We start from the raw sequence: 26,823 nt of genomic DNA on the forward strand, positions 1-26,823 counted from the left end.
GGATCCAAATAGTAGTATATAAGAGGATAAAATTCATAACATTATTATAAACAAAAATTATAAACACGTACGCATCCATAAAAATAATCTTAAACTGTATAATCGTTAAACAAAAAGAAATAGATATAAAACTTTGTTGCGACATATAAAAGTGGATAAGTGTATGAATAAAGTAGAAAGAAAACTATTATTTAGTAATAAATAGAATCAGATAACATTATTGTCAGTTTTTGGAAACACTTAAAAGATAAAAAGCCCATATTTGTCACATTGTTAATAAATAAAACAAGGTGATAAGATAAAAACAACAACTTAGATATAAACAATGGATAGTTATTTTACTTAAACACTTTGATTTAGGTGATTTAGGTCTAATTTAACGGGTAATAAGGTAAGTGTATTGTAAACAATTATTATTGTATTATAACAATTATTAGTGTATTGTAAACAATTATTATTTGGATATGCACTTATATATTGGGTATTTCCCATATTCAAGTACTTAACATCATCTACATATTTTGGTAATTATAACTTTTCTCCATTTAAACATCTTTCAAACCATCTTCGCACTAATTTTTACGTTGACGAATATTTCTATCGCATGATCCTATCTATTTGTGTACATAAGCCATCACCGATCTCACTCTCATTCGTTTATACAGTTGTTCAAGTATGTTGTGGATAGTGTTATCTTATGTCATCCTCCTCCTAAGTTCTATATATAAATGGTCTTTCTTGGGTTTAGGTTGAATAAGTAATATTAAATTTGAATTTTAGAGATTAGATTAGATTCTAGACTAGATTTTATTGTCCATTGAAACCAACGTTTCGGCAGGAAACCCTTGCCTTTATCAAGATTCTAAAATGGCATTCTAAATTGAAGAATATTTTATTTAGGTCCTGTGTATCTTTTTTGTCATTGATTGCTTAGGTATTTCTTTTTATTTCTATTGATTCGTATATCTCCCTCTTCTTTTTGTTTTGTTCGGTTTTTAAAATTTTGATGTTTTCGAAGACAAATTTATGCCTATTCTCATTTTCGTGTTTTGTGACCGTAGTGACGTTGTTCTTGTCATATTTGTGAGAACGAATTCTGGATTGAAGCAGTTGACTGGATTGTCCAATATAGACACTTCGCACTTAATACATGGTATCTCGTAAACAACATGTGATTTTTTGAGTTTTGGAGTTTGTGTTTTCGGTTTAGTGAAATATTTATTTAAAAGGTTGTTGCCTTTGTGAGCCACTGTTATGTTATGTTTGGATAAAAGATTCGTTAGTTGTTCGGATAAACCTTTTATATATGGAAGAGTTGTATACGCAGTCTTGATACTGTTGGGTTTATTGTTATTTGAATTTTAGTAAAATTTATTTAGTCTTGATTTGAAAATAGTTTCGATTAGATGTTCGGGATATGCATTATTTAAAAGGGCATTTTTGTTTTATTTATTGCAGTTGGTCTGTATTCTGAATCTGCTAGTTTTATAGATTTATCAGCAAGAATTATAATTATAGACTTCTTGTGGGAGAATGGCTGATGAGATTTATAGTTGAGATATCGTGAAGACCATGTTTCTTTTGTAAACCACATGGTTTTAACTGTGTTAATAATGAGATGTTAGGTGATATCCAGAAAATTTATTTTTACAATTTCTATAGTAAAAACAATTTCTATAGTAAACTTTAGTCTTGGGTAGTAACTGTTAAAATGATCTAAAATTTGTTGGGATATTACAGATACAGTCATGGATAGAGCGGTAAAAGAATGGTACATTAAAATCTAAATGACTCATGACAGATTCTTGTAAATTTTCCAGAACCAGTTGAGCAATGACACTGGAACTACTTGCACCCATTTCACATCCATCCATATACAGAAATAAGGTCATTGGAATCTTTAATATAATACGGATTTTTATTTGTGACATTCTAAATAATATTTTTTAACAACTTTGAAAGATTCTCGAAGGGTGATTTTGCTGTATTTGGCGATATATAATCATTTTTGTCCCATCTGTCAATAAGAGCATTATTTCTTTTTTTGGAAAATATTGGTAGGATCAGTTCTAAGTTTATGATATATGGTTTCCTCTTTTAAAAGATCATTAATTGTATTGTCGTAATCATTAGATTCCATAATAACGGTTTTGTTGGTTTTATCAGGTTTCAGAACAACTACATTAGAATTTTCCCTCAAGAAGGTATTCGTCTTTTGAATTTTTTTATGTAATGCTTTATTTTACCTAACATATATAAATCATATATAATATCAGAGACAGGAATTTCGTTTTTATTATGAATAGGAACTGCAAAGTATTATCTTTTAAACTTAAAATCTGTACGTCATTTAATTTTTTTTGACGTTAGTTAAATTTTCGACCCAAGACCTCTCCAATTTATATTTAATATAAAATTAGTATTTCTTGGGTTTAGGTTCAATAAGTAATAATAAATTTGGAACTAGATTTTATTGTCCATTAATTTATAAATGTTCTGTCTTTTACAAAGGCATTTGGTGTGTATCGATATTCACCGGTGAATGTCGACCCACACCAATTTCGAACATTCACAGTAACAAATATATATGATAAAAATCCATAATTCCTTGTTTTTAATGTATTGATGGTCGGTTTCTAATAAGGGTAGACTGCTTTGAAGGTAAAATTGTCCAGGAATTAAAACCCGTCGTTACTGCTATAAGACTAAAGTTATAAATTTCAATATATTATCTATTAGAATAAATGATATTTACTCTGCGATGTTATGTTCACGAAGAGTACCTCCTTGGCAAGGATTCAAACTTGAAAAACAAACTGAATTTTGGGAGTTGTACTAGATTCCTCGATAGAGCTCAATAATGATGTCTTTCTGGCTGAAATCTTTCGACTTTCGCAGCACAATTCGGATTATTTGTATAGTACTTTTTAAAATGGTATGTAGAACGTAAATAAACTAAACATTGTGTGACTCCTAGAGTTCATTTTCTACAATTTGTATTTTTTTCTTTTTAGGAAACTAAATTTGATTAAAGGACGAAAAATGTCAAACCAACACCATCATCACGGAAACCATCACAACCATCATCACCACCACCATCACCACCACCACCACGAATCTGATTCTCGAGCGAACCGTCTATCGACTACGCCACCATCAAGCTGGTATGATGTACGTTACGGACGACCACCTTGCGGTCATGTTTCTTATAAGTACGGGTGCAACGACTGCCAAAAGCATCACCTTCGTTATTATTCCTAAAAAGACTTGGTTTAAACAATTGTCAGTTGCACAATAGGACCTCGACTATCGAGTTGTTATATAAAAAATATATTATATAAAATCATAATAAATGTATATGTATGTTAATTAGGTATATTACGATATATGCAAAGGTTACTATACCCGTCTTGATTTTTCGAGTCACGCTATATAGGATCGAGCCCGTGCAAAACATCATACCAATCGCTAAGAAGTATTCACTTCAAAAAATGAGACATTGTTAAAATCGGTCCACTGGGTTCTTCAAATATAGGGTAAAAGGGTTTATTCTTGACCCTTTCGAGGGTCATATATCAGGCTCAGGGGATCCTAGAATAGCCATGTATAAAGCCATAGGATTAGTGAATTTGTTTAGGCAGATATTTACTTATCTCTTTTTCTTATAAATTGAACAAATTTTTAAGACCTGCTATTAAGAACTGTTGATTAACGGGGTTTTGGTAGCAGTGGGTATTTTGTGACAACTGGATAGAATGAGAGGAATATTTGTGAGTTCTAATTGGTTTAAAAATATAGGGAGAGGTTTGAAGGATCGATGTAAGTCCTGCCAGGAGAAGAAATTGGTATTGTGGTTTGAAGACCAGGAGACGTCACTACATTTTTTTCTTATACGACAGTGCTAATTAGCGGAGTTTTCAAAAAGTAAATTTTGTGAAAAGTTGTGTTTTGTATTTGTGGAAAGAGTTCCAACTGTGGTAGCAGGCAAAAGAAGTCCAAGAAATAGATGACATACTGTAAGTAAAACACAGATGTATAGTTTATATTTGACCAAGTAGATCAGTTGAGATATCCTTGTGTCTGAAGAGAAGGAGTTGACGATTGAGTAATGACGATTATAAATTATTTGAAATCGTCTTGCTGAAGTAACTTGTGAACAAGTGAACACAAATAAGAACTTTCTTTTTTACCTCTATGCACTATTTCTCAAACTCGATCATGATTATTTGCTGTTATTGAGGAGCAATATTGCAGTCTACATGACAGGATAAACTCGGTTGAATATTAATGTAAGCACTTTATAATCAACTCCCTATATTCCTGTATTCAACGAATTATTACTTAACTAATCTCGTAAAATCTTTCAAAACCCACAATTTCACATCATTCTTACAAATTCTTGAAATTCAAACAAAGCGAATCCACCATTTACAGTCGACAGTTCATTTCCCAACTTTCAGTCATAATTCTCACGAAGTTATGTGAACCAAATTCAAAATTACACACCACTGAATCACCTCCAAGCTCGCTGCTGTATAGAAATCATCGTCGGCATAGCACATTTAACGTCGTCTTTCAAACTTATGCTCTTCATTATCTTTTTACCACCCTAAAGGTCAACAAATCTACCACCGCTCCAGCAAAAAGTGAAGGGTGTATCTTTACGACAATCTGTCTTATATCCGTGTCCATTCCGTCCTCGCTTTTTATACATTTACAACGGAATCTGTTAAATTTTATTACATCTTTCTCGAAAAAGAAAACAACATAATTTGAGATTTTCGCTTCCCGGTGACGGTTTTCATAGCCGCCGAGTGACTTGGACAAAAAAAGTTCAGGTTCTCGCGGTGAAGTAGGGAAGTTTTATTGTTGTCAGGCTTAACACTAAATTTTTAATGCAGTGTTGATCAAATAAAAGAATTGTCTGTTGCCCACATTTAATAAGAAAAATTTTGGTTGACATTCGCGAGGAAAAGTTGGTATTTTTCTGTGTGTCGTCACTTTATGGTTTTTTGTGTGATACTATTAAAAATTGTCCAATCATCGACAGCAAAAACTAAATGGGGAGAAAAGATATTATACAAGAAGAATTTTTTGAAAGCATTTTAATTTTGGGGTCATTGAGATATATGTATTGTGGGCAATACACATATATACGTACAACAATATACTTTTCTGGGAGAATATCTATAAATATTCGGAAAAGTACAGGTGTTCTATTTTTCTGAAAAAGCTAAAATCTCGACGGTAAAATACAAAAAATGTTATGTCTTATGGAAATTCTAAACTTGTCTAAGAAACTTAAGTGCTTATATAGGTTTGGATTATATATGGTACCCACATTATTAGTTTATTAAAATTACTGCAATATTTCACTAGAAAATTTCAAATAATTCTCAAATTCATCGTCACTTTTTTATATTGAAGGTTATCAGCAGTGTCATAAAAACTCATCCCGAAGAACTGAACGAATATGAAAGTAACTTCTTCTTCTTCTCGTGCCACTCCTAGCGGAGATTGGAAATCATCATGGCCACTGCGACTTTGTTAGCAGCGCGCCTAAAAAGTTCAATCGAACTACACCCGAACCATTCACGTAGATTACGAAGCCACGATATTTTTCTTCTTCCTACACTTCTTTTGCCCTTAATTTTGCCCTGCATGATATTTCTTAAAAGTTTCTAGTTTTTATCTCATTTAGAATTTCGCATCTTTTGTCTAAAGTTTGGAGTACTTGCGTGTTAGTGACGCGGTCCATCCATGATATTCTGAGAATGCGCCTATAGCACCACATCTCGAAAGCTTCGATGTTTTTTGTGGTCAACTGTTTTAGTGTCCAAGCCTCTACTCCATACAACAGGGTAGAAAAGACATAACACCGCAGCATTCGTATTCGTAACTTTATATTGATATCACGATTGCAAAAGAGTTTGCGCATTCTATTAAAGACTGATCTAGCGATTTCTATTCTACATCTAATCTCTTTTGTTTGATCAGTATCGTCTGTGATCCAAGCACCTAGATATTTATAACAGGACACACGCTCAATCGTTGTATTGTCTATTACAAGATTAGCTCTGATGTTCTTTGATTTCGTGATTACCATAAATTTAGTTTTTTTCAAATTAATTTTCAAGCCGTAACTGTTACAGTATATATTTAGACTTTGAACGAGATGTTGTAGTTCTACTAGCGTTCCCGTTAGGAGAACCGTATCGTCAGCATACCTTATATTGTTGATCGTCTCACCATTTATTATCAGACCAAGATCTTCTTCCTCGAGTGCTTGTTCACAAATAGCTTCACTATACAGATTAAATAAAAGTGGCGACAAGATGCATCCCTGCCGGACTCCTCGACGGATTTGAATTTCTTCTGTTAGCCTACCCTCAACCTTCACATTTGCTGTTTGATTCCAATATAGGTTGCATATAATTCGAATATCTCGGCTGTCTATATTTTTCTTTATTAGAATTTGTCTTAGTGGTTCATGTTGTACTTTGTCAAAGGCCTTTTCGAAATCAATAAAGCAGGTGTAAATTTCTTGGTTCATGTCTAAGCATCTCTGTGAGAGAACGTTCATTGCAAACAGAGCCTCCCTTGTACCCAGCCCTTTTCTGAATCCCATCTGAGTGTTACTGATGTCTACGTCTAATTTCCTATAGATCCTATTATGGATTATTTTCAGGAACAGTTTTAGAGCATGACTCATCAAGGCTATCGTACGATATTCGCTGCATTCCCTTGTATTTGCCTTTTTTGGCAGTAGTATAAAGGTCGAACGGAGCCATTCCCTAGGTATTATTCCAGTTCTATATATTGTGTTAAATAGATCTAGGAGTATTTTAATAGATTCATCGTCCATAAGTTTGAGCAGTTCTACGGGAATTTCATCAGGACCGGGGGCCTTACCACTTTTCGCTTGTTTGATTGCGTAATCTATTTCTTCTCTGATTATATCAGGCCCTGTATCATCTGTATATTCGTTTGAGATTTCTTGTCTATCTTTGTCATCAAAAAGTTGTGATATGTATTCTGTCCATAGATTCATTTTTTGTTGTAAATCTGTTATGAGTAAACCATCTGTATCTTTGATCTGTCCTGTCTGTGTTGTTCTTCTCCTTCCTGTCATTTCTTTAATCTTTTTGTGTACATTAAAAAAGTCATATTTGCGCTCCAGTTGTTCCAACTCCTGGCATTGCTCACTTAGCCATCTTTCTCTAGCTTTTCTTATTTTCTTTTTTATCAGTTTATCTGTTTCTTTGTATCTTATCGGATTATTTGTTTTGTGTACCCTTCTTTCACACATCAACTGTAGTATTTCCTCATTCATCCATTCTTTATGTTTCCTTTCTTTCGGTGTTAAATTTTCTCTCCCTGCCAGCATTACGGCATGTTTAATATGAAAGTAACACCAAACATTAAAAGAAAAATAAAAATGGTCTATTGTCTCATCATCATCAATGGCATCATAGTACGTTATAAGAACGCCATCTTCAGAGCAATTCTCCATTCGCCTCTGTGTCTAGCAACTCTTCTCCATTTTCTAACTCTAATAGATTTTATATCATCCTCTTCTTCTTCTTTACGTGCCATCTCCGCGACGGAGGTTGACAATCATCATGGCTATTCTGATCTTAGATGCTGCCGCTCTGAATAGTTCGATTGATGTGCATCCTTACCATTCCCTCAAGTTACACAACCATGAGATTCTTCTCCTTCCTACATTTCTCTTGCCCTGGATTTTTCTTTGTATAATTAATAGAAGTATGCTGTATCTTTCATGTCCCAAAACGTAACGCAAAACATGTCCCAGGTATTGCAGCTTTCGTATCTTGATGGTTTCCAATATTTCCATTCTCTTGTTGACTCTTCTCACGACTTCTTTGTTTGTTACATGCTTAGTCCATGATATCTTCAGGATTCTTCTATACACCCATAGTCCAAATGCTTCCAACTTTTTTGTAGTCGACGCACTAAGTCGATGCTTCTATCCCGTAAAGCAGAATCGAGTAAATATAACACGTTGCCAGCCTAACTCTTAAGTATAATTTCAGTTCTCTTGCACAAAATACCTTTTTCATTTTATTGAAGTTTGTTCGTGTTTTTTCTATACGAACTATGATTTCTTTTTAGTATTCGCTTGTGTGATTAATTATTGTGCCAAGACAATTGTAGTTTTCAACTTGTTCTAAAGTTTTACCGTTAATTATCAAGTTTTTTCATTATTTTGGGTTTTTATTATCCTCATAAATTTAGTTTTCTTGATGTTTATTGATAATCCATATTCTTCTCCATACTCAACTATCTTGTTCATTAGCTTTTGGAGATCTTGGAGGTTGTCTGCTATTATGATGGTATAGTCAGCATATCTAATGTTGTTAATTGGTGTTTCATTGACTTTTATTCCTGCTGTTTCTCCCTCAAAAGCTCTTTTCATAATTTCTTCAGAGTATGCATTGAATAGTAATGATGACTGCGTATGTGTGCCTGCTGTTTTTAATATAGATTTGTTATAATTCGAAGCTCATTTTATTGTATTTGTTATGCTTTGAGGACGTCCATTAGCTCTATGTGGTGGACTTTATCGAAAGCCTTGCATATCTTGGTTCACATCCAAGCCTCTCTGGATAAATACGTTGAATGCAGTACCTACGCCTCTACGGAATCCAAATTGGGTTTTTTCAATATCCATACTAAGTATTTGGTAAATGCGTTTCTGGATGATCTTTAAAATCATTTTAAGTGTGTGAGACAACAGGCTTATGGTGCGGTGGTCGGTGTATTCTCTAGCATTCTTTTGTTTTTTTTTTTGACAAATAAATGTTGAGGTCAACCATTCATTGGGTATGTCACCCGAGTGAAAAACTTTATTAAAGAGCTTTCCTCTTTCGTCGTTGAAGAACTCTTCCATATAATCTTTCCATCGGTTTGGCTTTTCGTCAGTTGTTATCATTTCCATTTTTATCTAAAAGAATTGTGTTCTTGTTTCTTTTTTGCAGCTCTGCCATTTCATTAACCATTTTATGTAGGTAGAATAAGTCGTATTTGTTCTGAAGATCTTCTATTTCTTTACATTTTTCCTCATAAGAAGTTTGTTTTACCTCTCGTATCATTTTTCTTATTTCATTGTTAATGATTTTGTAATTGCGACTGTCTTTGTTCTTGGCTTATTTTCTTTGGTCCATCTAGCCGAGTATTTCTTCGGTCGTCCAGTTGTCTCTCTTTCTTATCGGTTCTTTAAATATTTCTTTGCATGGAAAGAGGAGGCAATTTTTTTAATGTTCCCCATTGTTGGTTTATCTTCTATGTGTTAGTATCTAATTTATCAAAGTTTTCGTATATTTTCTGTTGGAGTTTGTTTTTAATATCAACTTCTTTCAGTTTTCTAACATCTAATTTTGGAAATCTTTGGGGTTTTCTAATACGTAATACGTATTAGAAAGACTCTAAGTTGTCTTAATACCTTAGTCTCGTAAAACGTGCTAGCTTAATGAATTATTTCAATACAACTCACAATTGTAACGTCTGCGCCTGAAACGTCACTGGTCTTATTAGTGTTTTATAGAGTGTCAGTTTAATTTTTCTGGGTAGTTTTGGTCTTCTGATCTTCTGGTCTTCTGATCTTCTGGTCTTCTCAAGACATAGTAACACTTACTGGCGAGCACTATTCTTCTTTTAATTTCTTCGCTGACTTAGTTTTTAATAGTTTATCTTTTCGTTAATCCTTTATCTCCTGCAATATCCTCCTTCAACAAATTTTTTTTCCTTCTCTATAATAAATGATTTTTTAGCGGGCTTCCAATTTATTATATATTATTATGAAAACAGAATAAAATATGGCGGAAAAGAAAAAGATGAATAAAAAATGGAGGAAATGAAATAAATAATAATAACAACAACAATAACAACAATATTATTATCGATATAACAAAGATATGCAAACATAAGCTGTCTAATGCAGTATACAACACCGTGGTATTATCTCCTTGTATCGTCAATTTTCTGTGGTGTAGGTTTACTGAAGATTTGTTAATTTTACTATTTTTTATCGTTTTGATAGCTTTACCTAAACTACTGATAACTAATACTAATTTAACTAAAACGTAGATTAAATAAATATTAAATTATTTCATTACATCAACTCAAACTCCAACGAAATTTTTGTTTTAAATGTGCACATTTTACCTCAAAACATATTCTCATAAATACTACAACTTACTAAACTTTCAACCAACTCTCACGAACACAAATATTTAACCAACTAACAATGTTTGTTAAAGCTTGTACGTAAAAGTAACAACTTCCCGCATCTCATATTTGGTAAGCTTTTTTACACCATGGATATCGTTAGGTTTAATGGCACTGACCGATGATCCGAAGAAAAAGGTTAAGTGCTTTTAAACGATTGCTACAGGATGTAACGAGTGCTAAAGGTTTCACATCTGTTCTTGTCGGAATACTTAAAACACAAGAGATGAACGGAAATATATTGGAGGTTGAGGAAAAACGGTATTTAATATTTTATAGAAATAGGTGGGTAAAATAAAGAAGGTAAGTTATGGAGAATATATATCGGAAATCGTATTCAGAATTCAGAGTAAACATGTATTTTCTAAAACGTTGCAAAACAAGCAGACGACGAATGCACTGGCGTAAGGATTTATAATTTGTATACACGTCATGCCAATTTGTCTAGGCAAAAATTCCTTCGTAAAAACTTTTTTTCACTGATTTAATTATATACTAATACAGAACAACTAAACAATTTAATACTTTGCTCTTATACAAAACGTGTCAGCGTGAGAGAGAGAGAGAGAGGGAGAACTAATGTCAAAAGCTGAATGTCAAGGAGTGGCCCTTGAACTATAGTGGCCCCTATAATATAATGTTAGATCGCCAAATAAAAAAATCTGATGAGCTGGAATTTCGAGTACAAAAGCTAACGGCTGTAAGACAAAACGCTGCTTGAGAATCTACTCCTATAAGTAAAAAGGGTAAGCGAAAAAAGAAGAGTGTGTGCAAAATGGCAAAGGTTTTGGAATCCACTCGATAAGACAGAGCTAAATAAACTAACACACCAGCTAACGTCAGCACTAAATAAAGCTCGTAATGACACCTTCAATTTTTATAGAAGAACAATAACATCTCAATGACACAAATTGTATAGAACAAAACATATTTTGTGTTTTATTCTGAATATTAACTTCGCTAGCGTATACTTCCATAATTGATCGGTTCAAAAAACAAACAGCCTCCGGTAGTGGTACGTATTTAAATACAACTCTGTTTATAATTAAGTTGAAAATTGATTATTTAAACAAACTTTTTGGTGAAAAACATAAATTAGAACACGGGAAGTGGCTGGTTAAACATTACACGAATAAGGATGTAAACAATATTGGTTTTGAGATATAAAATAAACGGAAGAAATAGGAAGAGCCAAAACTTTGATGAAATTTATTGCGTACTTTTTAAATCAGTGCTATTAGTGTTTTAATTAATTAGTTGCTTGTGAAAAACGGATTAAAATTTAACAAGATGTTGAAATTAACTCATGCTTGATAAAAAGTAATTTTTAAAATAAAACGTAGTTAAATAACTTAATTGTTTTGAGATCGTGTATGTATGTATGTATATATGTAGTATGTTAAGTTTTCCTGTTTTTATTACCATAATATGAATTCATTACCACTTTATCATTACGAACTTAACCAAATTGAACTAATCTAAGTAAGAACGTTTTTTCAAACAAAAATACAGATTAAGGGGGATGTTAGGCATGGCTGTGTTCTGTCTATGTTGAATGTACACCCAGAAGAAATAATCGAGGAAGCACTAGAAGAACTAACTACAAAAACAAAAGTATTATGATCAACCAATCAACAACATGCGGTTCGCAGACGACACCATTCTACTATCACGACACATGTTATCTGCAAAAACTCTTCAACGGCGAATCTGTTGCACGAAACTGCATTTTATATTTAAAACGTAATAATGGAGTATTTTGTTAGTATTATAAATTCTTTTCTCAACACAGTGGTGCTCCTTTAGCAACAACAGAGTCTAAAAACTAGCAACAGTTGGCAAGGGTCTTAACAAGTCATGAAACAAATTCACTGCATATTCAAATTCATAAAAAGTTTCAGATCAAAAGATTCAGATTAATTTTTGTTCCTTGTAATATATAAAACCAGTGTTCTTTCTGAATATACCACGTCATCTTCGAACACATTATCTGGATCTTAAAGTTCATCAAAAGAACTTTATTTTCTAACGACATCCGATTTAAATGACTTGTACGAGATTTAGGGCTATCAATATCTAAGGCTCAATTGCTTGGATCACGATTAAAATAGTGGAATTTGCTAGACAAGAAAACGAGAATCTTATATTTTCGCACAAAGCAAGACAATTTTGCGAGTTATGTTTCCAAAGTGAATGATTTGGTGTATTGTAATGATGCTGCAGGGTTTCTTCAAGAACTAAATTTTCCAGAAGAATATGAAGAGTGGAGACAGTTTTAAATATTTTAATATTAGTTTGAAAGCCGTCCTACGGTCCATCTAGCCATCGATAACGGTAATAAATACCTTTCAGGACCCCTCGCGAATGCAACAAACATAAACGATAATTATACAAATTTGAAGGTATTACTTAAGCAAATAAAATATTCTCAATACCTGTGCTGATCTGAAACTCGTAGCATACTCACTGGCTTACACGAAGGATATATTCGAAGAAGTTTTGCTGGTTTTATGTGAATGGGATATAATAGTCGTGCACAAGATAAACACTACGTAGCGAAAAATTTGCCAAAAAGAAAAAGTTTAACATCTGGAGTTAAAGATGTATCTCAAAAACCTCAAAAACCTGGTGTAACTAGACTAAAAGTTTTCCTGCCACCACTTTACATAACGCTGCAATTCATGAAAAATTTCCTAAAAGCTATGAACAAAAATTTTAAACAATCTCAGTATTTTAAAAATAAATTTCCCCGAATCAGTGCTACGAAGTTGAAAGAAGGAAATTTTGTTCATCTGCAGATATGAGAGCTTATGATAGATATAGCTTTTAATTTGATATTAAACAGAGCAGAAAGAGGAGCATGTGCGGCTCTAATATAAGTGTGTCGTAATTTCCTTGGCAATACGGAAGCTGACAACTACCGAGAAATCATTCAAGAATTTCTTTGTGTTTATGACGATCAGGGAAGCAAGATGTTACTCATGATTCATTTTTTAGATTTGCACTTATGTTTTTCCTGAAAATCTGGGTGCCGTATGAGATGACTATTGAGAAAGGTTTCATCAGAATATATTGTACTTTGAAAGACGCTACAATGGGAAATGGCCAGCAGCAATGCTGTTGATCGATTGTCTGTGGTCTGTTGGTCGATTTACCGAGGAACTCAAATTGAAGCAATGAAAAGAAACAAACTACAAAATAACTTGGATTTAATCGTTATAATGAGATTTAGTAAAACTTTGATGACTTTTATGTGAAAAAATAGTATTTTTTACTGTAACACCACAGTACTTGAAAAATTGTTTTATAGTTGTTGCTCCAATAATATCCAATAATATCCATGTTGCAATAATGCTCAAATAATAAAATGAATTTCCATCAAGTAACGGTCGAATCCATCAATTATCCAATAATATCGTTTTTTGATTAAATGAAGATTATATGAAAAGTGCATCTGCTATATTTTTTATTTTCACAGTAAATTTTGTTTTTGTGGCATAAAACAAAACAATATTATGCATGAAAACAAAAAGTAGGAAAAAAAAATTTTGCAGATCAGTGTTTAAAAGTTTTAAAACATCTCATAAAAACTTCTTTGAAACATTTAGACAATACTAAGAAACCGTTCTGAAACTATTTCTTTAATATCTACTATATTTAAAATTGCTTATCGTTTCGATTTTTTACCTCGGAAATCTGTCTCAAAATACAAGTTAAGTTGAATCTTAAAAAGTACCTTTTGTCGTCTACCGATAAAACAATAATATTCACAGAAAGTATTGTCGGCGTTTAGGTTGGTTTTTTCAAGCTCCGGACTGTATAAAATTGCACAGCTGAACTACATCGTGCAATAACCATTGTGGAAAAATCATACCTCGAATATTAAATTCTAAAACTGTTTGTTTTTAATTTATGTATTTTCAGACCTATTTCTACAATCACGATTACCGTCAGGATTTCACTTATTTTCTTGAGTAGACAATCGGGTTTTTAGTAAATGGAGAAACTTCAAAGTTTGCCACAACGTAACTTTCAGATTTGGGTTAATCATCTTATAAAAGAAAATTCGTTTTCTACGGCGGATAGTTCCATAAGTTTTTCTGAGTGTTTTTCTAGTAGACTCTCCGCACGACCGAAAAGTTTCGAGCATTCGGTGTCGGTAAAAAAATTGAGATTAATGTTTTTGTAGTTCTGTTGTTAAAAAGGGGAGAATTGTAAATTTTTTTCGCGGATTCTGTACAGAGAGAAACGGTAAAAGTTCATTATGTTTCGTAGTTAACTTTTAGCTCATATATAACGCAATTTCTGGCTGATTGTTTAAGTATTAGTTCAGCTGAGTATTCAGAAACTTAAAGAAAAAACCAACTTGATATTTCTAATTTTAAATAGCTGGTTTATCAACAAACAAAAAGTTGTACCTTCAAGAAACTAGTAATATAGTACTTTATTCTTTATAAAACAAGAAAAACATTTCATTCTAACGAAGAAAGTTTTTAAGTAGGAAAAACACTTTTATGACTGTAACTGCGCTTGATTTTTTAAAGGCGTCCTACAGTTCTTCTTCCTTTCGGTTCGTAATTTCGTACTTGAAATTAAAGTAGACGATTGCATTTCTTTTCAATTCAAGGTCCACCATTGCACTATACGTGTTTCGAAGTTCGTCTCTCATCAGTAGCATGTGTGGTAGCTTAAAAGTAAAAATAAAAACGTTTATTGTCCTTAATATAATTAATATTTCACACCTCTCGTATTAATATCGATATTTCAACTTATCGTAGCCTTCTTTCTTGACGTACCGCTTCCGCGCCGCCTACTGGTTGGACTGCTTCCTCTTGGATCTTAAATTTTTCTGTCCTGGACTCCTTGACTTTTTCTGTAGGTACTTGTTTTCGACATGGTACCTTACACTGAAATGAACTCCCAAGTATTTGGCCGTTAAGGTAACTTAATATCCTTGAGTACGCTAGAAGCGACCTCTATACGAGGTAACGAGAAGTCGAGAGATTTCTCTTCTATGGCGAATTCGGTGAACTACAAATTTAAGCTTACTGTAAGATATTGGACGATGTTAGGAATATCCTTTTATTTCGACAATAAATCTATAGAGGTCGCTACTAGCATACTCAGGCATGCTATGTTATTATAACTGCCAAATAGTTGAGAGCAATTTATTTCATCTTAAGCTACCACAAGTGCTTCTGATGAGATTTGAATACTTGGAAACACGTGTAGAGCAATGGTGGAGATTGAATTGAATTGATCTTTTTTCTACATAAAGAGCGCAAAATATGGTGTTTCTTAAGGATCAACTGTAAATGTATTGTCAGAATAAAAGGTTACTCCAATAGTTTCCAATACGCTTGGACTTGCAGTTTACCTAATTTGCCATTGAAGAGATGGCGTAATTTAGTATTTGTTTTAGTTCGTATGTGCCATAATAATTTATCTGTCTTTTAAGTCTTGTAATGTCTTTCACTCTTCTGAGAAATCATATTTGTCCAGCTTGTATACTAAAATTATTTATGTGTATTAATGCCTAGCCTTCACATGCATATAACAGACAGTGTGGTCATTGCCTTATTAAGTATCACTGTATCGATTATTGTTTTTTCTTGTTTTGTATGAAATTGTGACAGTATTGCTACACATGCATTTAATAACTCTGATTACGTGTATTAGATATTCTCTTTTTCCCATAATTTCAAATAGTGTGTATCTATTGACACGGTCGAAGATTTTTTTAAAATTTATAAAGGCAATATGTGTAAATCAACCAAACAAGTTAATTTTTTAATGGAATTGAATGGTCAATATACTAGAGGAGTTTGGTAAATAGATCGACAATTTCAACTATTTTTCTTTCGGGACGTTCATTGTACAATTATTTTCATCTAAACAGATTTGTATAAATTATTCATGTAATCTAGTAATGGCCACCGATGCCAAATTATAACTGTTCCCGGACATAAACCATTACCAAAGTTATTTTCGCTCATTATACTTCAGTTTTGACCATATAATAATTAATATTTATTACCCAAAAGAGTTGGAAATTATGAATAGTGCAGTAAAAATAAACAAAATTTTTTTTCTAACGCTGACAATTTTAAAATATTGTGATTTTAAATAAATGAATAAAAAATGAAACAAATACCTTAGTTAGATAAATGGAAAGGGAAGACTGGTAGTATTCCACTCAAAATATTCTGCTATGTAGACGACGCAATACTACTACTCTCTTAAAATGAAAATGATTTACAACGTGGAAGATGGAGCAAACAGAGCCGCAGATTACCTGAATGAAACAATATGGAGAATAAAAATATCGGTAAAAAAATTAAAGTCAGAATTTACAAAACAGTCATCAAAACAATAATGACATACGCGTCAAAAACATGACCTGGCACAGACAGGACAAAAAGGATGTAAGAAACAGCAGAAGTGAAAACACTTAAAAAAATTTATGGTTAAGCATTATGGGACAGAGCTAGATGCAAGATGTAGAACATAACGGAGTAGGTAAAAAATAGAAGAGTAGAATGGAACGATCATATAAGCCGAATGACAACAAATACAGTAGTAAAGATAGCAAAAAACGGTTTCCAATAGGAACACAATCACAAAGCATGGTCCTACTCCATTTATGGTTTTAGATGCGTCCGTGTATATAAGATGGTAATTATTGTACTGTGTGAGAATATGGAGAAAGTGAGTTTTAAAAAAAATTGGATATCACGTTATTTTAAGGAAAACATAAATTTATTTCACAGGTAGGATAAATGGGAGTTAGTTCAATATTAAAATCTAATAAGTATCTATTAGCTTGTTCATAGAAAGGTACAGGACCCCTATTTCTATTTTGATAGACCTCCTGGAACCTGTTAGCAACAGCATGGTGGAGAGCTGGATTTTTTGGGTTAGATTTTATATTCGAGACATACGATAGAGTTAAGTATTTTCTTCTCAGGTTTAAGAGTGGCTCTCCAGCTTCACAGAGTAGACTGTCAGAGGACTGGTGCAATTTGCTCCAAGAGCAAGTCTATGTTTAGTCCAGCTTGGCACGATAGTCTTAACGAGTGTATATGACTTGTCCAGCTTAATTTTGAGTCCAGTTGCATCCCTAGCAATTTTATTTCTTTTGGATATTCTATAGAATTGTATAAAAATAGATTTGGAGCTTTTGTGGATTTAATTTTCGTAAAAAATGTATAGCTTTTGTTTTTGTTGTGGGAATTCTAAGAGTTGCAGCAATACGATTAGGAGTAGATAATATGTCTTTATTTATTGCTAGAATTACCAGATCATCAGCGTATAAAAAAGTTTTAATTGTGGCATTGCAGTACGACACAACATTGTTAATAGCAATTAAAATAGCGCTAAGCTTAGATTAGAGCCCCGTGGAATTCCATTTTTCTGTAATTTAGATTCAAACAAATGGTTATTGATTCGAACTTGGAAATATCGTTGCCGTAGAAAGTTTGAAACAAAGGAAACATGTCACCGTGAATCTTCCAATTGTGAAATGTAGTTAAAATATCATAGATTGATGCGCCTTAAATTTAAATAAAAGAAAATTGTGAGCAATGTAATTCGTTCGTGAAATAAATAAACTATACTTTGAATGTTTCTGTCTATGTTGACTGGATTACTAGTAAATTTATTTTAGCCCAGTTTAAAATGGCAAACAACATGTGTTAAAATTGATTACTTTGTTTGCGCGAAAAACTTTGTTACACAGTTTATATGTGGACGTGTGGAGTAAACTTTTTAGTTGAATAAACTAACAACGTGTTAATAAAACAGAATGTATAATAGTGTACAAGGCATAGTTAATATTTTATAGTGTTTGTAAATATTAATGACTTAGTTTATATGAAGCCACACGTCCCATAAGATATATAGATCAGTAGATACAATCTGAATAACGTGCATTCTTAACTTTAACAATTAAATACACGTTTAAAGTAATATATGGAGAATTGTATACAATTGTATTCTTCGTTTCGTGTTGTTTTTAATAAAATACTTGAGGTTAGTGATTTCAGCAAACTCGTCTCTTAAGTTTGTCAGCTTTTATTAGTTGTGGGATTAACTATTATTCCAAAAATATGGCAAGGGATGATGCTTTCCGAATTATTATTTTAAGTAGTTCTTCTTCGATATTTATTAGTTGCAGTACTTTCTTTTTCTCATTTGTTAGGTGTGATATCCAGGGTATCTTTAGGCTTCTTCTATATATCTACCTTTCACAGCTTTCAGCTAATTCAGAATTAATATGTGAAAAATTCACATATACTTATGTGAATTATACCTCGCTTGATCAATCGTGACCTTGATCCCTTACAGCGTCTTGAAAGAGCAGGCGATGTATTTAGGATGGCAAAAAACAAGCGTCCAAAAAAACTGTTGGATGCCTGAATGCAGGGAGACCTATTAAAAGACCGAGAAAGCGATGGAAAGATAATGTGGATAGGAACACAAGAAATCTCCTAAGTAGTCGATCTTGTTGGAGAATCGCTACAAACTGTAATGAATGGAGAGGTTTGTTGAGAGAGTCCAGGGCTGGAATTGGGCTGTAGAGCCCTAGGATGGATGGATGATAGAATTGATGAGTAGGAAATGTTTCATTTGACGAAAATAATCTGCGAAAACATATAGCAATAATAAAATAACGACCTAACAGTTGGAAACTTTAATCCAGTAGACAAACCTTTAGTAAGGGCATGACGACAATTTGTATTTTGTTTATACTACCAAACTTTTCTTACAAATGTCCCTAGCACAGTAATACCATTGAAGTATTCATGTACAAGAATTTAATTTCACAGGAGCAAAATTGTTTCAATCCTTTCTAAGAAACTTAGGTGTTGCAATTATAATATGATTAATACAGATTTTGTAAATACCCCCATTATTGGTTTATTAAAGTTTTTGCAATATTTGAGTTAATAAAGTTTCAAATAATTTTGGAATACTTCGTAATTGGTTTATGACATTGCGTTGGGGATTATTTGCTATGCCATAAAAACTGCCCTATCAATGATTTTGAGACGGGGTACTATTATCTGCCTTAAATTATCATCGCTGACTATAGATATCCGAACTTTAAAATCAGCAGACGCAGGAAGTGAATACAAACTAGTGTACTAGCAGAAATAAGAATGAAAATATTACCAAAACTTTCACTACAGGAAATCACCGTGAAAAAATTTAATGTAGAATCACTGTGGAACGACTCTACAAGAGAAATATACCAAAGGAGGCTAGCACAGAAGATACAACTGAAAGAAATAGACGACATCGAAGATATAAATGCGAGCTGGGAGAAAATTAAAAACAACATTGAAGAAGCAGTAACAGAAGCTCTAGGAGAACGCAAAGTCATACTGAACAAAAGAAGCAACAACAATACACCATGGTTCAGAAAAGAAATAAAAGGGAAATGTAAAGAGAAACCACAGGTCTACAAAACGTAAAAAACATCAAATACTCCAGAATTCTAAGACACCTATAGAAGAATACGGAATGAAACAAATCAGTTGGTGAGAAGAACAAAATATGAACACTGGGACAGTTTACAAAAAGAATGGAAAGCGACTTCTACGGTAGTCAAAAACAAATATGGAGATTCATTAGAAACCAACGGAAAGAAATGGTAGAATTGAAGGAATTAACATATCAGCCAACGAATGGTAAAGATACCTGATGGAACTGTTTAACGGAAAGGAAAATAATAATCAACACATAGCAATCAGTTTTCAGGAAGTAGAAATAGCCATAAATTCACTCAAAAATAGAAAGTCGCCAGGACTAGACGAAATAACCAACGAGCTTCTAAAAAACGGAGGAGAAAGTATAACCCTAGAGATGACAAAACTTATACAAAAACTAATATTGCACCGCAAAATACAAGAAAGGAGATAAGAAAGATCCCAACAATTATAGAGGTATAAATCTACTAAACACCGCACTTAAGCTTACCACAAAATTCCTAAAAAACAAAATCAATAAATTAACAACTTTATCAAATGAAAAACAAGGATTCAGATCCGGAAGATCCTGCCTAGACGCCGTATTTGTACTAAGACAAATCACAAAAAGGCCATCGAGTACAATATTTCAGCAAATCTACGTTTTATAGACCTGACAAAGGTTTTCCATCGCATCCAAGTCGAAGATGTTTTACACCTACTATATAAAAGAAACATAGCCATTACTATTATACAAACCGTCGAAAATATCTACTTCCATAATCGAATACAGGCAAAGATAAATGAAAAACTAACACAGTGCATACCAGTACAAAGCGGAGCCAGACAGGGTGACTTGTTAAGCCCACTTCTCTTTAATATAATAATGGACGAAATAATATAAGTAGTACGTAAAGGTAATGGTTACAGAATGGGGAACAAATAAATCCAAATATTATCAATACAATACAACAGCCAAGAAATACAATATGATAATATCAGCAGAAAAAACCAAATGTATGACAACGTCTAAATACCCACTACTATGTAAAATTAAAATTAATGGGAAAATAATAAAGTAGGAAAAAAGGTTTAGATATCTGGAAATAGATATAACTGGTTACGGAGATGTTGAAGAAGAAGTACGACAACAAAGCTTAAAAGTAAGTAAAGCCGTGGGATCTCTTAATGACACAATCTGGAAGAACAAATACCTAAGACAAGACACAAAAACAAGAATCTATAAAGCAGCAATTAGAGCTATAGTAACATACACGGCGGAGACAAGACCTGACAAATATAAAACGAGACGACTACTAGAAACAACAAAGATGAAAATACTTCGACGAATATCAGGGAAAAGTCTGTTGGATAGGGAGAGAAGCGAAAACATAAAAAGAAAATGCAATATAGAAGACATAAATGGATGGGTGACAAAAAAAAAACAGGAGTGGAACGAACATATTAGTAGAATGGCAGAGGATGTACGAATAGCACGAGATAAGTCACCAAATGGACGAAGAAGTATTGGCAGACCAAGAAAAAGATAGCGCGATAATTTAAACAATTTAGGAGGCTAATATTGAAGAAGAAACAGGCTTTTAAGCCTACATACAAGAAGGAATTAAAAGAAGAAATTATCACCGGATTTGTTTTTTACATAATAAATACAACTGAGATAAACTCAACGCCTGTCTCTTTCAATTAGCCAATGCAATATGGAGATTTGTTCATCACACCGCAAAATTTGTTTACTGTGCATATATCGGTTAAAATTGTAGCTCAAAACTATCGCGTACACTTTCAACATTTAGCAGCTCGAATAGCAACTACGTTATTTAATTCAACGCCGTGTTTTGCGGTACAGACATATAAAATATGAATTTCGAATGAAGTATGGATTTTATGCGAACCGAAAAAAGGAGCGTATTGACTGAAATTGAACTGTTCGATACCCTACATAAAATGACCTGTTTTATAGTTTTTTTGACAAAACGTACAAATTGGTTTAACTCTAGCAATTCTTTGTGTATGGTTGTTGCTTATACACGTAAACAAAGAATAAGATGACGTTGAAATTGTCATTTTCTCATTTCTAGTACCTAGGAGGGACAATGCACTAGACGAAAAATACCATTAATTCAAAAATTTTGTACAGAATGCCTCTTTGTATCAATTACTCAAGAAAACTTTCATGATTTCTTCAGTCAAGTTTGCTAAATAGCAGTCTTACTTTCACACAAATATCTTTTCTACAACAATTTGACATCTTAAACAAAGTCATCTTACGCAATTTTTGTTTCATTATTAATAACAGCATAATACTCATTCTAACCTTGATCTGAAGGTAATGCGATGTTATTCCAGATGGATTTGGAAATTTTACGTATGGTAATTTGTTCTGCCCTTCTGAGTACGCTGTTGATTGTCAACAAATATTCTTACAAATTTCGAAGATTTGTTCTATTCTAGGAAGCAGATGTAAAGGCAATGGTTCATATTAAAACATAGATATAATTTTAGTTTAAATTGTATTCTGGTTTATGATTCTTAAGAACCTTATTAGTTTGTCTGTGAAAAATCGTTGGTAAAAAAAGTGAAAGTATAAAATTGTACTGTGTTTTGAGGACACTGACCTCATAACCAGAATCAAGAAACATGATCTTCCAGCTTCATGCTTGTTGTTTTATTTTATGCAGATCACGTTCCTTGTCGATATAATTTTTTAAGGTTTTTCCGTATAGTTGACTATATGTACTGGCTACTGATAAATCTGTAGTTTCTGCACGAATCTCTCGTACTTTTTTGTAAATTTGCATAATTCATGCTTTTATTCTAGCTTTTTGGGTGTTCTTCTTCATCTATATTTTGTAAATATATCTTATCGTTTAATATGTCAATTTGAACTCTACGTTCTTTAATAGTTTGACCGCTATACATGTCCTGATGCCTTGTTGTTTTCAAGGAATTTGGTATTTTTCTCTCATATTTGCTCTTTTTATCTCATATATGTTTTAACAGTTAAATATTTAGTTTTTAAGGGAAAGCGGGAGTGCATCCACGAATTTTCCTTTTTGGGCATCAAACTCTTGTGACGAACTGTCAAAATGGATTTACTTACAGGATTTTGGCTGTAGGTTTCTGATTTTGTTGTTCGTCTCTTGTGGGGATGAAATTATGGACTGCACTTTTCTTACCGATTTATTAAAAATACAAACACTATACACTTGATCTACTTGCCTCTTGTATACTGCAGAATATGGGGAGAGAGAAAACTAAAACTTTTTGAGTGTAAGAGAAAAATACTAAGAGCGATGTTTTTCGTTGAGTTACTTTTTTTAGGTCTGTGGGCGAAAAGACTGAAGGCGGAAGTAGGAAGCGGAAGGATTATATTTGGATATCTGTCGTGTTTCAGGGGTGGTGGTAATTCAATTAAGGTAATACAAATTTATAAAATTTGCTGGCTTTCCAAGAATATTCTTCCTGAACGTAAAAACATATAAGGGATAATATAGAGTATTTTCTCTATCCTCTTGGAGTTCCTTTAAGTGTTCTCTGTACGTATTTATCAAAATAGGGAGTATGTTTTGTACCAGAAAATGTATAATAATTAAAAACTTATGTGTCTTTCTATTACTTTCTATCACATACTTCATTTCTCTCTATAGATGTTTACCATACATCAATAATAATTTTAGTCGTTTTGTTAAACATAGTTTATGGATCTATCTAATGAAAAAAATCCTTCATAATATCCCGAAAATAGTACATAAAAGCTATAAATAATTGTTACCCGTTTTTCATTTATCATTAAACTTTATGCACATAATTAAAATGAAACGTTTGAACTAAATTTAAACGTATAGCGTAATAAACTACTAATGTGATACTTTATTGGTAATTAACTATAAACATTCAAGGAATATTAACAGTCAAAATTTTTACTTATAAACACTGCTAAACTGAAGCTGCTACCTAAGATTTAAAATACAGTTACATAATTTTTATGTGGATACAATGATGGTGATTATCTTGCTATCTGAAGAAATAATCGATTTCATGGCCACCTTAAATAAGCACCGTAATTTATTTTAATGGTTTTATATTTCTTACGATATTCTTGTAGATTCTATTCTACATTTAAAAAATATATTTATACTGAACAAAACATAAAAAATGTCATTGGTCACAGAAGCTAGAATAACTAGATGAGGAGAAACAAAATCTATAGATATCTTAAAGATTAACGGAACTATTAGAAAATGGTCGACGATGACGGTGATATTGTTGACGGTATGTGGTTTGTTATTTTATGTTTTTTTGTGTCTATTTAAATTTTTTCAGCTGACACTTTTGTCCAATTAGATACGGTGTTGATTCCAAGTGGACAGTTTTTGAACCAAAATTCATCCTTCCAGTTGGGTGAACGGTAAGAAAGAGTCTGTCTGATAAAATCGTTGGTCCCTTTTTTACCATTAATTTGAAAAATAATCTGACTGGGCATATTTTCGTTTGTTGAATTTCTTACCAGAAAATTGCTACTTGCCAAACTTTTCGAACCGCCTTGATTTGTTTAGGCAAAATGCTGTTGTATTCAATTCGGCCCGTAAATTCTTTCATAACATCAAATTACTTCTGGAAAAAGTGAATCTTGCAGATAACGGCCTCATTGCCTCTCAAAACAAATTCAAATGAGCAAAGGTAAAAAAACTTTTTTTGTGCTTCATCGGGGGTTTTCTCGTCCTAGCTTTGAATGATTTTTAATAGTTCTTCGGTAGATAATGCTTTTGAACTGAGTTTTCTTTGTTCTTAAATACTTTGAAGCTACCTTCGCTTGGTATCTCTGGCCAATCTTGAACATTTGAAAGATATATCTGTGAAAGGGTCGATTTTTATGCCGCACTCAGTAAAATATTTTTCTTGTGCCATTTTTGCTGTAGTATTCCACATTGACTTTACAGACGACTGTCTATAGTCTTCGCCATTGCCTTTTTTCATGTAAAAGGCATAATCCTCGAGAATTTTTGCTAGTTTCGTTTTGGTAGTACATCTTTCGAGAGTAAAATTTCTCAGTTAGAAACTCCGAATGGGTCCAAATAGAGCTTCTGGTCCTCTGCTCGTTCAATGGGACATTTTCCAAAACCAATTTTTTAATTTCTTCACCTGACTATCATCCAAATCTTAATTTTTCGTCTGGATTCATTATTTCTGTCCAAAATTTATTACGCCTCAATGACGTTTGTCAAACTGACAAATTTTGTCAGTAGGAAACGTGGCGTTGCTATGACGTTTTATCGGTTAAAAATAGTCTTGTGAAATAGTCACTAGAAATAATTGTAAAGCTTCATTGACTATGTGAGTATAATTGTATGATTTTTCAATTAACATCAACTTTTTTATGAAGGTTTGTGTTTATGTTTCTTATAACGTTCATGGATTATTTTCGTATTAATGCTGTTTTCTTATAATAAAGTTTGTGTTTTATCTATTCTTAATTTTTACTTTTACCTGAAAATTATGATAATAGTAAGAGGATCTTGAGGTTTCTCTGTCGAAACAATGCATTTTTTTTGCATTCTGTAATCTGTAGCGTTCTGTAGCGTTATTTTAGAAATAAACTTTTAGAAAGCTCGATTGTATATGTACCAAGCCTTAATAAATGCTTTTAAAGAAAAATCAAAAAGCTTACGTTTGTCGTATAAAAATGAATACAAGATGGAATGATTGAAAATAAAAGTCATCGTAGAAAATCGCCCTGTTTCATCAGCATCAAACCCACTTACGTTCCAAATTCGACGATACCCTAAACTAAACATTTACCGAACAAAAATCGTCTCGACTCACACTAAAGCGGCACTGCAAATTTATCAAGTCGCCGTCTTTGTTTTAACGTGATAAAAAAAAACTCCAATTCACAATGACAATTTGTTGTTTTTCATTTTTCATCTTTTTACTGCGAGACGAAGCGATTGCTACGGATTTATTTAGACTAAAGCTCGGCGTTTTATAAACTGTAATACTACAAAATATTTACGGTTTTTTTAGATAGAGTACAGTTTTTAAATTTTGTAACAAAGTATACTTTGATATAAATTACCTTTTGTTTAACGCGCAAATAAAGAAGTGTGCAATATGAGATAATGAGAAAATGAGAAAACATCGCAGAAGACCATCAATTAATTATAATAATTCTCCTGACGAATATCATAAATTAAGAGAAATAAAATTGTAGAATAACTATTTGATGACAATTGAAAAATTTGAACAAAAAACAGTACAAGACATTTGATAAATTTCAACACTTAATATTGCTCAATATAAAATAAATCGTTGGCAGATATTTTAACCTGAAAGAAAAATACAACCGCACATACCAGGGCGTGATATCAAATTATATGAATGGCCCGCCATGACTGAAATATCTCCAAGAAGAATATATCTATTACAAACTTGAAAAAAGAAGAAACGTACCGGTAAACCCTATTTTATCAGAAACAGCCAAGATCATTCGACATTAAAGACTACGATACCAAAATAAAGAATATTCTAAACTATAGTTTCAGCTCATTTCAGGAAAAATTCGTCAAGGTTTCCAAATCTTTACGGTTTACCCAAGGTAGAGATAGTGCAAGCACTCCTGACCACGGCGCAGTAGACGAAATTTGGTTTAGTCCCCACTTCCATGCGAAACGCACTCTACTGTGCAACGTGAATGGTAGAACGTTTCAGTTTGGTTAGCATAATTCCACTTACAATAGAATCTTTCTGCCTTTACGTGAATTTCGACTCCGCCTTCGCGCAGCTTCATGGTCAGGAGTGTTTGCACTATCTCTACATAAGGCAGGACTACCATTACAACCAATAGTCAGTTCTATCGAATCACCGTTACAACCACTGGCAAAATTTCTGACTGATCAGCTACAACCATACGCAAAGGAAGTGGACCCTTACGTCCAAAACGCAAGCCATTTTATCGACCGTATAAAGGACGTTATTCTTAAACCTGGACACCTGTTAGTTAGCTTTGATATAGTCTCATTATTCACCAATGTTCGAGTAGAAGAATCATTAGCAATTATACTCAGAAAATATCCAATACCAC

General features: G+C 32.8%; 1 protein-coding gene and 1 long non-coding RNA gene across 5 annotated transcripts in view; one reads left to right on the plus strand and one right to left on the minus strand.

Annotated features, from left to right (window-relative positions):
- The window catches only part of CASK (peripheral plasma membrane protein CASK), a 683,682-nt gene that overhangs the window by 535,335 nt on the left and 121,524 nt on the right, over nucleotides 1–26,823 (minus strand). The gene's annotated exons all lie outside the window — the stretch shown is intronic.
- Nucleotides 203–3,369, plus strand: LOC140433123 (uncharacterized). The gene is made up of 2 exons (XR_011949870.1): nucleotides 203–391; nucleotides 3,015–3,369. It is a non-coding gene; the product is annotated as an uncharacterized lncRNA (long non-coding RNA).

This window comes from Diabrotica undecimpunctata, chromosome 2 (assembly GCF_040954645.1).
Source record: "Diabrotica undecimpunctata isolate CICGRU chromosome 2, icDiaUnde3, whole genome shotgun sequence".
NCBI classification, from domain to species: Eukaryota; Metazoa; Arthropoda; class Insecta; order Coleoptera; family Chrysomelidae; genus Diabrotica; species Diabrotica undecimpunctata.